Source organism: Phocoena sinus, chromosome 2 (assembly GCF_008692025.1).
Source record: "Phocoena sinus isolate mPhoSin1 chromosome 2, mPhoSin1.pri, whole genome shotgun sequence".
Classification (NCBI taxonomy): Eukaryota; Metazoa; Chordata; class Mammalia; order Artiodactyla; family Phocoenidae; genus Phocoena; species Phocoena sinus.
The window spans coordinates 175909671-175924651 of record NC_045764.1 but is presented as its reverse complement, the minus strand read 5'-3'; the positions used below and the strand labels follow the sequence as shown (position 1 = coordinate 175924651).

The 14981-nt window shown below is 41.9% G+C and overlaps 1 protein-coding gene across 4 annotated transcripts in view; it reads right to left on the bottom strand.

The window, feature by feature from the left end:
• Positions 1–14981, bottom strand: part of TRAF3 (TNF receptor associated factor 3) — a 121619-nt gene that overhangs the window by 40132 nt on the left and 66506 nt on the right. The window lies entirely within an intron of this gene.

The following is a 14981-nucleotide window of genomic DNA, read 5'->3' as shown; positions in this document are numbered from 1 at the left end:
GTAGTCCTCTGCCATCAGTATTCCGTCTACCCATGTTTGCTGTGTATAGGAGACATACTTCATTCATTTTCACTGCAGTATAATATTCCATGGTGTACTCATCTATTTTCTTACCACACTGCTTCCAGTTTTTGCTATTATGGACAGTGTGTTCTGAGGCTCTCATCGCATCTAAGTTTCCCTAGACCAGGGGATTGGGGTTCGGCAACGATAACCTATGGGTCGAAGATACTCAGTAGCCTATTTTTGTTAGGCCCTTGAGCTTAAAATGCTTTTTAGATTTTTAAAGAGTCGAACAAACAAATGAAACAAAGGCAGCTGTGTGACAAGACTGTGCGCTGCCCACAAAGCCTAGGACGTTTACCACCTTGCCCTTTACAGAAGGAATCTGCCAGTCTCTGCCCCGAACTCTACATCTAGATTGCAGAGGAATGGCTGGTTAGCAAGGTGCAGGCGCGGCCAATTTACAAGCTTCTCTTAACCCACACCCTCCCTCACCAACACTGGGTATCATCAGACATCTTAATTTCTGCCAACCTAGCAGGTACGATGGTCCCTTTTCTTCCTTACTCTGATTAATTAAATAGGTTTAGCATCTTTTTGTACACTCATGGGCCACTTGTGATTTTCCTTCTGTTGAAATGCCTGATTGCGTCTCTTTTGCACTATTTAATTGGGTTATTGGTCTTTTAAAATATTGATTTGTAGGTGTTATTCTTATGTTCTGACTGCTAATCTTTTGTTAGTTATATGTATATGTTTTTCCCCTAGGTTGTGTCTTGACTTTATTTATGTATTTTAATGAAGAGAAATTCTTAATTTTAATGTAGTCAAATGTATCCTTTTAAAGGATAATCTTTATCTGTATCTCGGCCTTTTAAAAATATTCAGATTAGCTCATGGGTGAGGTGATGCTGATGAAAAAGGGATGACCTAGTATATAGGAAACCAAAATAGAAAACAGCTCTGATTCCACCACAGAATTATTTTCAAAAGAAGGATATTCTGCTCAAATAAAAGTAGCAAACGTGCCACCAACTATGTCAAACAGACTCATATCGCTCAAGGAAAAAAAGATTCTTCAAGACAGAGATGGACCCGAGCAGGGCCCCGTGGGCAGGCCTGGGCCCACGCCCTTCTGTATCAGTGAGACGCTGATGTGGGCCTTAGCTGGACCGAGGAAAGCAGGGGCTTGACTCCTTGGTAGGCGCCAGGACTGGTGGACGAATGAACACTCGCAGGTTTACCGACAATCCCAGACTCTGCCAGCGATCAAGGTCACTACAAGAAGTCAGTTCTGATTTGAAGTGTAAGAATCACCTAATCACCTCCTAAAACAACTACGGCGACAGGAACGATGTCTTAAAATAAGACAATTACCCACCTATTGTGTCCTGAGGAAAAGGGGGTTCTGGATTTAGGAAAACCGCCTTTGGAGGCAAATTTTTCACAATCAGCTCAGAGGCAGACAACAGTGAGCACTGCTATAGTTGGATGCTGATGGGGTGTATCACCTTAAGACCACATACAAAGTCATGCAGAAGGACAACCACTGAGGTGAATCTGCTTCAGATGTCCTCCCATCTATGCAACAGGGAGGGTGAAAACCTCAAGATCAGCAAAGGAAACAAAATTTCTATCCGCAGGACCAAAGTTTTCAACATCAACCAGGGAGGACACAATTTTTACTAGAATGCCCTCCAACCAACAGGCACACAAACATTAATAATAATTTATTTTCTCTTTCATACTGTTTACCTTTGTAAGCCATCGTACTTCCTTTTAGAAATCAGGTGGGGTGTACATAAATTAGGCAAACTCAAAATTGGCCACAACGTTAAGAACAGACTAGTGGACTTCCCTGGTGGCGCAGCGGTTAAGAATCCGCCTGCCAATGCAGGGGACATGGGTTCAAGCCCTAGTCTGGGAAGATCCCACATGCCGTGGAGCAACTAAGCCCGCGAGCCACAGCTACTGAGCCCACGTGCCACAACTACTGAAGCCTGTGCGCCTAGAGCCCGCGCTCCATAACAAGAGAAGCGACCGCAATGAGAAGCCAGTGCACTGCAATAAAGAGTAGCCCCCGCTCGCCACAACTAGAGAAAGCCCACGTGCAGCAATGAAGACCCAATGCAGCCAAAAAATAAATTAAAAAAAAAGAACAGACTAGTGAGTGATGTCAGTGAAAAGGGCTCAGTAAGGAAGTCCAAAAGTCCATCCTTCAATAAAAGCAAGAAAAAAGCTGGCAAAGTCTGTCAGAAACAACTTCTGTGGAACTCTAAAGACTAACCAAAAGCTTGCAACATTCAGAGGAACACTTAATCAAGCGAAGCCTTGGCAAGAACAAGTGAGCTCTGTGGCATTTTACCTTACCCTGGTCCCATCCCCCAAGAGGTAGTGGCCTGGAAGATAAAAGCCTCCAATCCCAGTACAGGTACTTGGTGGGGGGCTGGGGGTGGGTGGGTGGAGCAGAACAGATCTCATTTGCAAAGGATTTCAGTAGTAGGTTATGACCTGTCTGGTGGCTCCCAAGAAGACCAGCTCAAATGGCTTGCCTTTACTTCACCAAACTCAGGACTCTCCCAGTGCTGAGGCAGCTACTGGTAGGGGGCAGGGGGTGTATACTGAAAACCTCTACAGACAAATGTATTAGTTGCTGATGCCTGGGGCAACCAGTCACAGCCGAGGCAAATGACAGAGAAACCAACAGGCTGACAGGAAGCGCTGGGAAATAAGGGCTTTGAGAAGCACCAGCAAGTTCCTGGGGTTCTAGAAGGCCAAGCACATGCCCAGGGCTGTGTGCACACTCAGGGAAGGCCTGAGAAGACTCTAAGGTCTCACCCCTGGCTGACCTTCAGGCTCCGCACAAGCAGGAAGTGAATGCTAAGGCAAAGCTGTCCACTGCCTGGCCGAGTGCTGAAAACATACCCCAATACTCACACAGACCCTGTCTGAAGAGACTCAGAGATAACTCTGGTTCCAGGCACTTAAGGAAATCTCTGTCTGATTACTAGCTGACTACTATACTATTACAAAATTAGCTCAAAGAAGTTATTATGCAAACAATAACAAGCAGCAACAAATACTGGGGAGAATCTAATTTCCAGATTTGCCGTATTATACTATTCAACGTGTCCATTTTCAACAAGAAAACTACAAGTCAGGCAAAGAAATAAGGAAGTGTGGCCCAGGAAAAAAGGCAAGTATCAGAAACTGTCTGGGAGGAAACCCAGACATTAGACTTACAAAGACTTTGAATCACTGATTTTATGTGAGTTCAAAGAGATAAAGGAAACTTTGTCCAAAGAAGTAAAAGAAACCATCAGGGACTTCCCTGGTGGCGCAATGGATAAGACTCCGCACTCCCAATGCAGGGGGCCCAGGTTTGACCCCACATGCATGCTGTAACTAAGAGTTTGCATGCCACAACTAAGGAGCCCACAAGCCGCAACTAAGGAGCCCACGTGCTGCAACTAAGGAGCTGGTGAGCTGCAACTAACGGGCCCACCTGCCACTATGAAGACCTGGCACAACCAAATAAATAAATATTTTTTTAGAAATTAAAAAAAAAAAAGAAACCCATCAGAACAATGTCTCATGAAATAGAAAATATCAATAAAGAGAAAAATTTAAAAGGAACCAAATGGAGATTCTAGAGTTGAAAAGCACAATAAAAGAAATGAAAATTTCAATAAAGGGGCTCAACAGGAGAACCAAGCAGGCAGAAGAAAGAATTAGAGAACCTGAAGGCAGGTCAATTGAGATTTCAAGATAAGACAGTTGAGTTTATCCAGTCTAAGTAACAGAAGGAAAAAATAATACAGAAAAATGAAAGGAGCTTTAAAGACCTGTGGGGCAACATCAATCATACCAACATATACATTATGGTAGTCCCAGAAAGGAGAGGAGGGAGAGAAAAAGGTGGAAAGAATACTTTAAAAGGTAATGGACAAAAATTTCCCATATTTGATGAAAAATATTAATCTGCACATCCAGGAAGCTCAACAAACTCCACGCAGGATAAACTCAAAGAGATCTACACTAATACACATTATAATTGAATGGATGGAAGACAGAAAGAATTCTGAAAGCAGCAAGAGAAGTGACTCCTTACAGAAAAGAATTTCCTCAATCAGATTAACAGTTGATACCTTATCAGAAACCATGGAGGACAGAAGACAATGGGATGATATATTTGAAGGGCTGAAAGAAAAAAGTATCAATTAAGGATCCTCTATCCAACAAAACTACGTTTCAAAAATGAAGGAGAGGGGCTTCCCTGGTGGTGCAGTGGTTGGGAGTCCGCCTGCCGATGCAGGGGACACGGGTTCGTGCCCGGTCCGGGAAGATCCCACATGCCGCAGAGTGGCTGGGCCCGTAAGCCACGGCCGCTGAGCCTGTGCATCCGGAGCCTGTGCTCCGCAACAGGAGAGGCCACAACAGTGAGAGGCCCGTGCACCACAAAAAAAAAAAAAAAAATGAAGGAGACTCTCAACAAAATACTAGAAAACTAAACCCCAAAGCATATTAAATGTATTATAACACCACGACCAAGTGAGATTTGTCCAGGGAAGCAAGAGTGGTTTAATATAAGAAAAATCAATCAATGTAATATACCACAGAAATAGAGCAAGGGGAAAAAACTACATGATCATCTCAATTGGCGTAGAAAAAACATGTGACAAAACCAAACTCCCTTTCATTATAAAAACCCTTAGAAAACTAGGAATAAAAAGGAACTGCCTTGACATGATAAAGGATATCTATGAAAAACCCACCACATTTAATGGTGAAAGACTGAAGGCTTTTGCACTAAGATCCGGAAGAAGGGAAGGATGCATGCTTTCACCACTGCTATTTAATATTATACTCTGAAAGTTCTATTCAGAGCAATTAGGCAAGAAAAATAAATAAAGCCATCCAAATTAGAAAGAAGGAAATAAAACCATCTCTGTTCATGGATGATATGATTCTATATTTAGAAAATCCCAAAGAATTCTCAAGAAAAGCAACTAGAACTAATAAATGAATTCATCAAAGTTGCAGGGTACAAGGACCAACAAAGAAACATCATTTGTGTTTCTATACAACAGGAACAAACAATCTGAAAAGTAAAGTTAAAAAGCAACTCCATACACAATAGCATCCAAGCGAATAAATTACCTAGGAATAAATTTAACCAACAAGGGGAAATATGTGTTCACAATTGCTGAAAGAAATTAAAGAACACACCATTCAATGGCAAGATACCTGTTTGTTCCAAAACAAATCTATGTACATGGATTGGAAGATAATATTATTATGATGGCAATACTACTTGTGATGGTTAATTTTTTATGTCAACTTCTCTGGGCCACAGGGTGCCTAGATATTTGGTCAAACACTATTCTGGATGTTTCTGTGAGAGTGTTGGATGAGATTAACATTTAAATTGGTAGACTAAGTAAAGCAGATTGCCCTCCCTAATGTGGGTGAGCCACCTGTTCAGTCAAAGGCCTGAATAGGAACAGAACAAAAAGGCTGACCCTCTCTCAAGTAAGGAAGATTCTTTCTGCCTGTCTTCAAACTGAGACACTGGCTTTTTTCCTGCCTTCAAACTCAAACTGATGTCAGCTCTTCCTGGATCTTGAGCCTGGCTTTTGGATAGGAACTATGCCTTTGTCTCGCTTGGTTTCAGGCCTTCAGACTCAGAATGGAACTAAGCCACTGGGTCTCCTGGTTGCCAACTTACTCTGCATATCCTGGGACTTGCCTGTCTCCATAATCGTGTGAGACCCAATTCCTTATAATAAATATCTCTACACACACACACACACACACACACACACACACACACACACACACAAACACCCCTTATTGGTTCTGTTTCTCTGGAGAACGCTAACTAATATAGTACACAAAGCAATCTACAGATTCAGTGCAATCCCTATTAAAATTCCAGTGGCCTTCCTTTTACAGAAATGAAAAACCTGATCCTAAAATTCACAAGGAACTGCAAAAGGGACCCCAAAGAGCAAAACAGTATTGAAAAAGAAAAAGAAAGTTGAACGACTCACACGTCTCAAACTTACTGCTTCAAAACTGCCTACAAAATGACAGTAATCAAAACAGTGTAATATTAGCATAAGGACAGGCGTGTGGACCAATGGAATAGAACTGACAGTCCAGAAGTAAACCCATACATCTACGGCCAAATGATTTTTGACAAGGATGTCCAGACCATTTAGCTGGAAACAAACAGTCTTTGAAACAACGGGGTAACCGGGCAGAAGAATGAGCTTGGACCCCTATCTCACTCCATACACACAAACCAACTCCAAATGGATGAACGACTAAAATGTAAGCGCTAACACCCTAAAACTCTCAGAAGAAAGCACAGGGGTAAATTTTAACGATGCTGAATTGGGCAGAGGATTTTTAGATATGACACCAAAAGCACAAGCAACAGAGAAAAAGTAAGATAAAAAGTGGCCTCACCAAATTTGAAAACTTTTGTACATAAAAGGACACTACTAAGAATGAGAAAAGGGGCTTCCCTCATGGCACAGCGGTTAAGAATCCGCCTGCCAATGCAGGGGACACGGGTTCGATCCCTGGTCTGGGAAGACCCCACTGCCATGGAGCAGCTAAGCCCGAGCGCCACGACTACGGAGCCTGCGCTCTAGAGACCATGAGCCACAACTACTGAAACCACGAGCCTCAGCTACTGAAGCCCGCGTGCCTAGAGCCCGTGCACCGCAACGAAGAGCAGCCCCCGCTCACCGCAACTGGAGAAAGCCCATGCGCAGCAACGAAGACCCAATGTAGCCAAAAATAAATAAATAAATAAAACAAATTTAAAAAAAATTTTTAAGAATGAGAAAAGACAACCAAAAAAATGGGAGAAAATCTCCGCAAATTACATATCTGATAGGGGTCTAGTAGCCAGAATACACAAAGAACTCTGACAGCTCAACAACAACTAAAAAATGGGCAAATGATGTGAATAAACATTTCTCCAAGGAAAACAAAGAAATAGCCAATAAGCACACGAAAAGATGTTTAACGTCATCCGTCATTAGGGAAATACAAATCAAAACCACAGTGAGTTACCACTTCAAGCCCACCAGGATGGGTATAATTTTTTTTTAAAAAGGTAAAATAACAAGAATTGGTGAGGATGTGGAGAAACTGGAAACTTATATATTGCTGGTGGAAACAAAATGGTTCAGTTTTTGTGGAAAACATTTTCGCAGTTCCTCAAAAAGTTAAACATGAAATTACCATATGACCCAGCAATTCCACTCTTAGGTATATACCCAAAAGAACTGAAAACAGGTACTCAAACCATACCCACACACATGGTTACAGTAGTACCATTCACAATACTCAAAACACAGAAACAACCCAAATGTCCATCAACAGATGAATGGGTAAACAAAATATGAGATAAATATTACTCAGCCATAAAAAGAAATGAAGTGATGATAGAGGCGATAACATGGATGAACGTGGAAAACATTATGCTAAGTGAAAGATGTCAGAAACAAAAGGACACATACTGTATGACTCCATTTATCTGAAATATACAGAATAGGTAAATCCATAGAGACAGAAAGCAGCTTGGCGGCTGTCCAGGGGATAAGGAGAAGGACAATGAGGACTGCCTGCTCAATGGGTAAGGGGTTTCCTTTTGAGGAATGAGAACGTTTGGGACCATAGAGAGGTTGTGATTATACAACACTGTGAATGTACTATATGCCACTGAATTGTTCACTCTGAAATGGTTGATTTGGGACTTCCCTGGCGGTCCAGTGGTTAAGACTTTGCCTTCCAATGCAGGGGGTGAGGGTTCGATTCCCCTGGTCAGGGAGCTAAGACCCCACATCCCTCATGGCCAAAAAACCAAAACGTAAAACAGAAGTAATATTGTAACAAATTCAATAAAGACTTTTTAAAAATGGTCCACATCAAAAAATCTTTAAAATGGTTAATTTTATGTTCTGTCAATTTTATGTCAAAAATTACTATTAAAAAAACTGACCATCATGAGATACTACTTCACAGCTATCAGGATGGCTGTGATTTAAAAAAATGGAAAATTACGTGCTGGTGAGGATATGAAGAAATTGGAACCCTCAAACATTTCTGAACATAAAATGCTCATCATCCATAGAAAACAATTTGGCAGTTCCTCAGAAAGCTAAACACAGAGTTACCATATGACCCAGCAATTCTCCTCTTGCGTATAAACCCAAGGGAAGTGAAAACATATGTTTACACGAAGACATGTACATGAATGTCATAGCAGCAATATTCATAATAGACAAAAAATATTAACATTCCAAATGTCCATCAAGAGATAGCTGGATAAACAAAATTTATAAGTATCTATACATTGTACTATTATTTAGCCATAAAAAAATGAAGTCCTGATACATGTTACAACATGAATGAACCTTGAAAACTGTTATGCTAAGTAACAAAAGTCAGAAACAAAAGGCCACATATCATATAATTCCATATGTGTGAAATGTCCAGAACAAGCAAATCCACAGAGACGAAAAGTAAATAAGTGGTTGTCAGAGGCTGAGGCAAGGGGAGAATCATACAGAGTGACTGTATGGAGTTTCGTTTGGGGTGATGAAAATGTTCTAGAATTAGACAGTGGTGATGGCTGCATAGCACTGTGAATATACACTAAATAAAAACCACTGAACTGTACATTTTGAATGGTTTAAATAATGAATTTTTTCATAATAAAAAATTTTTAATGAAAAATAAAATGTCTAAGGAGCTTAGACACTCCAATCTCTTTCTTCATCACAGAGCCTGATAACCACTCCTCACTAACCCCAGCCAAAAAATAATCATAGCAGTAACAACATAAAAAAATGGCTAGCACATTTAAACTTGATGTAATATAATTCTGTTCATATTTACATCCAAAGAATTTGACATCATCGCACGTATTTTAATAGAAAAATTAGAAGTGGAAAGGAGTAAAACTATTAGAAGGCAATGAAAAGCTAGTTAGTGGCCAAAGGAAAACTGCAAACACCAAACACGGACCCCACTGAATGCCAGTGTAGACGGTAAATGAGTGTCCACTGCAGTCAGCCACCTCTTGATCCTCGCCGGAACAACAATATCCGCTATATGTGCAGTGACAAGAGCTAATACCATGTTCAAAGACCCCCAAACTAAAAGCCACTGTTAAAAAAAAAAAGTTCTTGGCTCTCATTATAATTCTCTAAAACAAACATATAAAATTAAAATGCTAATTTTCCCTAAGATACCTGTGATGGTTATTTCTAATCTACAACTGCATCTGGTCATTCACACCAACCTGGAGGTGGGCCAGGAATCACACGTGTGCCCCACACGGAGGCCGATCGCCAGAAGGGGCGGTAAATAAGCAAAGCCACATCTTTGGAAGCTTCCAAAATGGGGGACTGTGGAAACCTTTGACTAGATTGCTTGATTAAAATACAAATACCTTTATTTCACTTATTTATATGTGGGTATAAAAATAGTTAAATTCTACCTTAATCCTAAAGTTTAGATGTAACAATTATAGGTTAATGAAATTCTATAATATTTATAATAATGACTGTGTTGATGAAGAAAAACTATGTGAACTCAGTCAAATGCCTTAAGGAGATGGTGGAGGGGGCAACTTTTAGGGACCTACAACGGACTAAATGTTTAACAGCCTGATTGCAGAAGCGGCTCGGTTATGGCACCCACAGACTGGACACACATGCCTCTGGTTAGCACCCTGGGCCACTGCCAATACCTCACTTTCCCACCCTCATTCTAGCAGCAGGTTTGGAAAGAGGATGCCTGCTTCCACACACATAAAGAAAAATGTTCTGCTGAATAGTAACAACAGATACACTAGGCAAAGAGAGTGCAAAGGAAGCTACAGTGAAGGGAAAGTGTGCGACCAAGGAACAGCACCCGAGTCAGTGTGCTCTGAGGAACTGAACAGGAGGCAAGACCAGAAGCCCCAGGAAGCAGTGGCCTCGGAGCTGGTGTCCTGGGCCTGCGCCACGGACCAGGGCCTGTCACAGAGTCTAGCGTGCTCAGTCCTAGAATTCTGATTCTGCAGCTTCCAGCAGAGTAGAGTTATTACTCTATTATTATATTATTTACTGTTTGCTACATGTTTAGGTATGGATTTACTGTATTTTGAGGCCATATTTTTACCCAAATGAAAAAAGTCTCTATTTGAGAAATTCGTTTCATAAAATTCTAGTTTCTAGCCAGCTACCCAGGAAGTCCTTCTCTCACAGCTGAGGCATATCTGTACTTGGAAATACAGCAAAGAATTGGACTAGATTCCTTTCACTTTCCTCTATGCCTTCATTACCCTAATGATTTATTTTATGTTCCCTACTTTTGTGATTTAAGTTGAGCTACGTTTCACTTGGAGATTAGAAACTGGAAACAAATGTACATCTGCTGACAAAAGGGTGTTCCAAGAACTGGAAAGCCCGGGGAAAACCAAAAAAGGGAAGCATCAGATAAACAAAGAAAATGGCTCCTGCCAGCAAGAAAGTACTAAACACAACAAAGATGCAGGACAAGCTCAACATCAAGCCCAGGAGGGAAATTAAAAACATCATCCAAGCGATGCCAATAAAGGGAGAAGGGAGAAGACCACAGACAGACAGGTGTGCCCTGCTGATAAAAAAAAGTGTTCTGGCAATCCATATTTATGCAAACATTTCAGCACACTGGCTCTTCTCGTGATACCTCATGCCAAACACTCTGCCGAGGGGGCGAGCGTGTGGCTAACCCGCTGGGAAAGCAAAGACGAGGGGAGACTAGATGCTCATCCAAACAAATAGGCATCTCATAATCACAGATGAAAAGCCCCACATAGGAGACAGAGAAAGGGAGAGAGGCCGACGGACACAGGCATGCAGCTGGAAAAGAAGCTGATTAAAACCACAGTATAAAACTTGGTCTTTCCTTTAGGAAAACAATAGCTCTTTGAGGCCCAACACTGCCAAAAGCGCTTGGTTCAAATGACTTAGGATTTTCAAAAAATCATTCATTCAACTCTGACTATGTGCAAAAAGGCTGTGCCTCTCCTGGCCAAGGGCCAGAGCCCTGCCATCTGGACAGGAAGGCGGGAGAAGAGCTGAGGGCTCCGTCCACCTGACAAGCAACTAAGGGGGTCCCGCACCTTTCCAAGTGGATGCTGCCCTGAGGCCATGCCCGGCCTGGAGGCTCCTGGGCTGCAGGTTGTGTGATAAGGTTCATTTTCCTGGAGCATTGACTTTACTGGGAAATATGAGTGAAAAGCATAAAACATGGCCACATTTAGGAGTGGATTACAATATTTAAACCACTTTTAGAATACAACACGGGAATTAAAAAATCAGTGGCTCTTGGCTCTGTGCTCCTTCTCCATCTCTTTTGCAGACTCTCCCATTCCTACCTGTGGTTGAAAGGCAGGAGCTGTTCAGGTGCTCATCTAGATCCCCTTCTTTCTCCTGCTGGGCAATCAGACCTGCACAGACGAGCCTCTGGCTCTGACCCCCACACTCACTGAGCTTTGAGACGACCCCTCTAACTTTGTCGTACTGCACAGGCGCCTCGTGGTCAACACAGCCCAGATGGAATTTGTCATCTTCAGTGCTTCCCATTCCTGTCCAGCTCACCTCTCTACCTACTCAGAAACAACCTGCTCCCATCTCAGGGAGTGACACCATCACCTGGTCAGCTGCCTAAGGCAGAACTGTCCCCACCTCCCTGATTCTGACATTCAACCATTCATCAAGACCTGTCGATTCCATGGCCTCCAACCTAATTCCCCATCACCACCGTGGCCTTGGTTACGGGGTGGTCATTCTGTCGCTAGTGAGATGCTCTCAGGTTCATTTTACTCATCTGCAGTCTCTGCCAGCTGAAATAGTCCATCTTGAGCTTCTAGTCCAAGTCTCTCACTTTACACATAAGGAAAACCAGGCCAAGACAAGTGATGCACTTGCAAGGAAGGTCCCAAAATTACTGAGAAATCTGAAATTGGATAAAGAGCAAAATTGATGACATTTATATGCAGGAGAAACATATACTGATTAATGCCAACATATTTTTTAAAGTTAATTTTTCCCTATAGTACAGCCAACACAATGGAATACTATACAGCTGTAAAAAGGATGAGGAGACTCTCTATATACTGCTATGCTGTGAGCTCATGATATGTTGTTAAATTAAAAAAAAAAAAAAGGTGGAGAGGGACTTCCTTGGTGGTCCAGTGGGTAAGACTTCACACTCCCAATGCAGGGGCCCTCGGTTCAACCCCTGGTCAGGAACTAGATCCCGCATGCATGGCGCAACTAAGAGTTTGCATACCACAACTAAGAAGTCCGCATGCCGCAACTAAAGATCCCACATGCCGCAACTAAGACCTGGCACAGCCTAAATAAATAAAAATTTTTTTAAAAGATGGAGAAGAGCTTGTACTGTATACTACCATTTTCTAAGAAAGAGGGCTGTAGGTATACACACACACACACACACACACACACACACACACACACACACACACATACTTATATTACAAATAGACAGATAAACTAAAAACAAAAAAAAAGTTAACTGTGGAGGAGGGAAGAAACAGGGTACAAAGATCAGGAATGAAAGCTAGATTTCTGAAAATACTTTATTTTGACTTGTAACCATGAAAATATTTTTTATAAACGTCTAATGCAAAATTTAAAAAGAAGCTATTCCTTAAAATAAAAATAAAATAAATGAATCTAACTGTGTAGCAAGTTGGTGGCACACTGAGGAACTGGCTCAGGTGACGCTAAAACTTAATAATTCGGCAGAACATCCCTAGGGATCTACCCTGAGGACAAAAAGAACTGCAGAAAATCTCAAACAGTTTTCAGTAATCATACACTGGTTGGTAATATGTTGGTATTATTATTTTAAAACTATCATGTTTATTTTATAGGTTAAAACAAGTAAGTAATGATGTGAATGTCGTTAGGAACTAAGATTTTCAGCATAAGAGAAAAGACACATCAATACAGAATCAAAGAAGTAAAAACCATATAATCCTGAATTTGAAACAAAAATATCAGTATCGGCTCATGATTAAAAAGTGTATTTCCTGGCTGTCCACCAAAAAGGCCCAGGACAACAACCAGCCTTATAGCAACGAGTATCCCTAGTGCCCAGTCTGTGGTCTCAAGGTACCGTTTTCTACAAGAGGGAACCAGAGCTGCTTAGAGAAATAGCCAATTCCTGGTCTGGGGTGAAAAAGCACAAAACGAATCCGAAACATCTTACCATTTCAGAGACCAAGGAAAGGAAGGCTACGGGTCACGTCAAAGGACAAGAAGTCAACTTAAAGAGGCTCCACTGGCAAAAGTGGCACAATCCTAGCATCCATGAGAGTAATAACTGCAATGGATTAAACACACCACATATATTTAAATTCAGGAGTTTACACTGATACTTAATCCCTGGTCACTTTTGGAGCGGCTATGAGACCATCTCATTATTTTGAGAACCCATAAAGAGAATGAATCAGGCATTTGTCCTACCTTTCCTATTTGAACTGTCCCTTAGGGTAACCAAACAGTTAGTATTTCAGTGAATCAAGGCAGGGAATTCCCTGGTGGCACAGTGGTTAAGAATCCGCCTGCCAATGCAGGGGACACAGGTTCGAGCCCTGGTCTGGGAAGATCCCACATGCCGCAGAGCAACTAAGCCCATGCGCCACATCTACTGAGCCTGCGCTCTAGAGCCCGTGAGTCACAACTACTGAAGCCCGTGCGCTCTAGGGCCCGCGTGCCACAACTACTGAGCCCACATGCTGCAACCACTGAGCCCGAGCTCCTAGAGCCTGCGCACGGCAACGAAGAGTAGCCCCCACTTGCCGCAACTAGAAAAAGCCCGCACGCAGCAACAAAGACCCAATGCAGCCAAATTAAAAAAACAAAAGGGCAGAGTAAAGGATGAAACTTATCATCATTTACAACCCCTAATGACTGTGAATCCAAGTGCCTCCTGGTGAGGGGACACACCACCACCTCCGAGTGCACGTGCTCAAAGGCTGAGCCAGTCGAACTTCTAGATCTACCTACCACCTCCCAGGAAATAACGGGATAGAAGAATGCGTTCAATGGAAACGGCAAAAGTCAAAACAGGGACACCCCCGACTACAGAACAACCAGCATGGATTTTCCAAAAAAGAAAATGCAAGGAAGAAAAGGGATAGGATGGAGCAATCAATTGATTAACAGAGACTTAAGAGACAGATCAGCTAAATGCAATTGTTTGCACCCTGCTTCAAACAAACTAAAAAAAACTGAGACTACTGGGGGAAACTGAATGGTACTGTGATTATGAATAAAATTTTAAATACCAGTTTTCTTGATACTTACGAATTTATCAAAAATAGCTAGGTATTAAATCTTACTTTGCATGCAAACATTTCAAACCTGTTTCATATTCATTTTTATGTTCTAACATATTAAAGAGTTCTTAATTTCAAGTATAAAATGCCACTCAATCACAAATTAGAGATTAAAACACAGGGTATTTTGTTTCCTTTCAAACTCCTAGAGAAAGACGGTTAAGGAGCAAGCAAAAGATGCAATACTCAGCTGGGCAGGCCTCCAGCCTCAAGCCACTGGCACCTTTACTGCAGCGGCATCCTCCGAGGGAAGGCTGGGCCTCAGGGCTTTCAGAGGGCAGGCAGAGATGCATGCCGCTAACCTTGGTTTTCAAACTCACGATCGTTACTAAGACATCAGGTGTAATGTCTATCACTTGCAAAGTTTAATGCTGGTTTTAAAAAAAGAAAAAGTCAGATGCACACCAAAATACAGTGCCATGTAAGCAGAAGACAGTCCGATACACCTGTTATAGAATGAAACTGCTAAAGCCAAAAGTGAGGAAGTTCAGGATGTTTTTGAATTTAATTACTTCACTGTCATGCAAAGCAAACGAGTAACAGCTGAAGAAGGAAA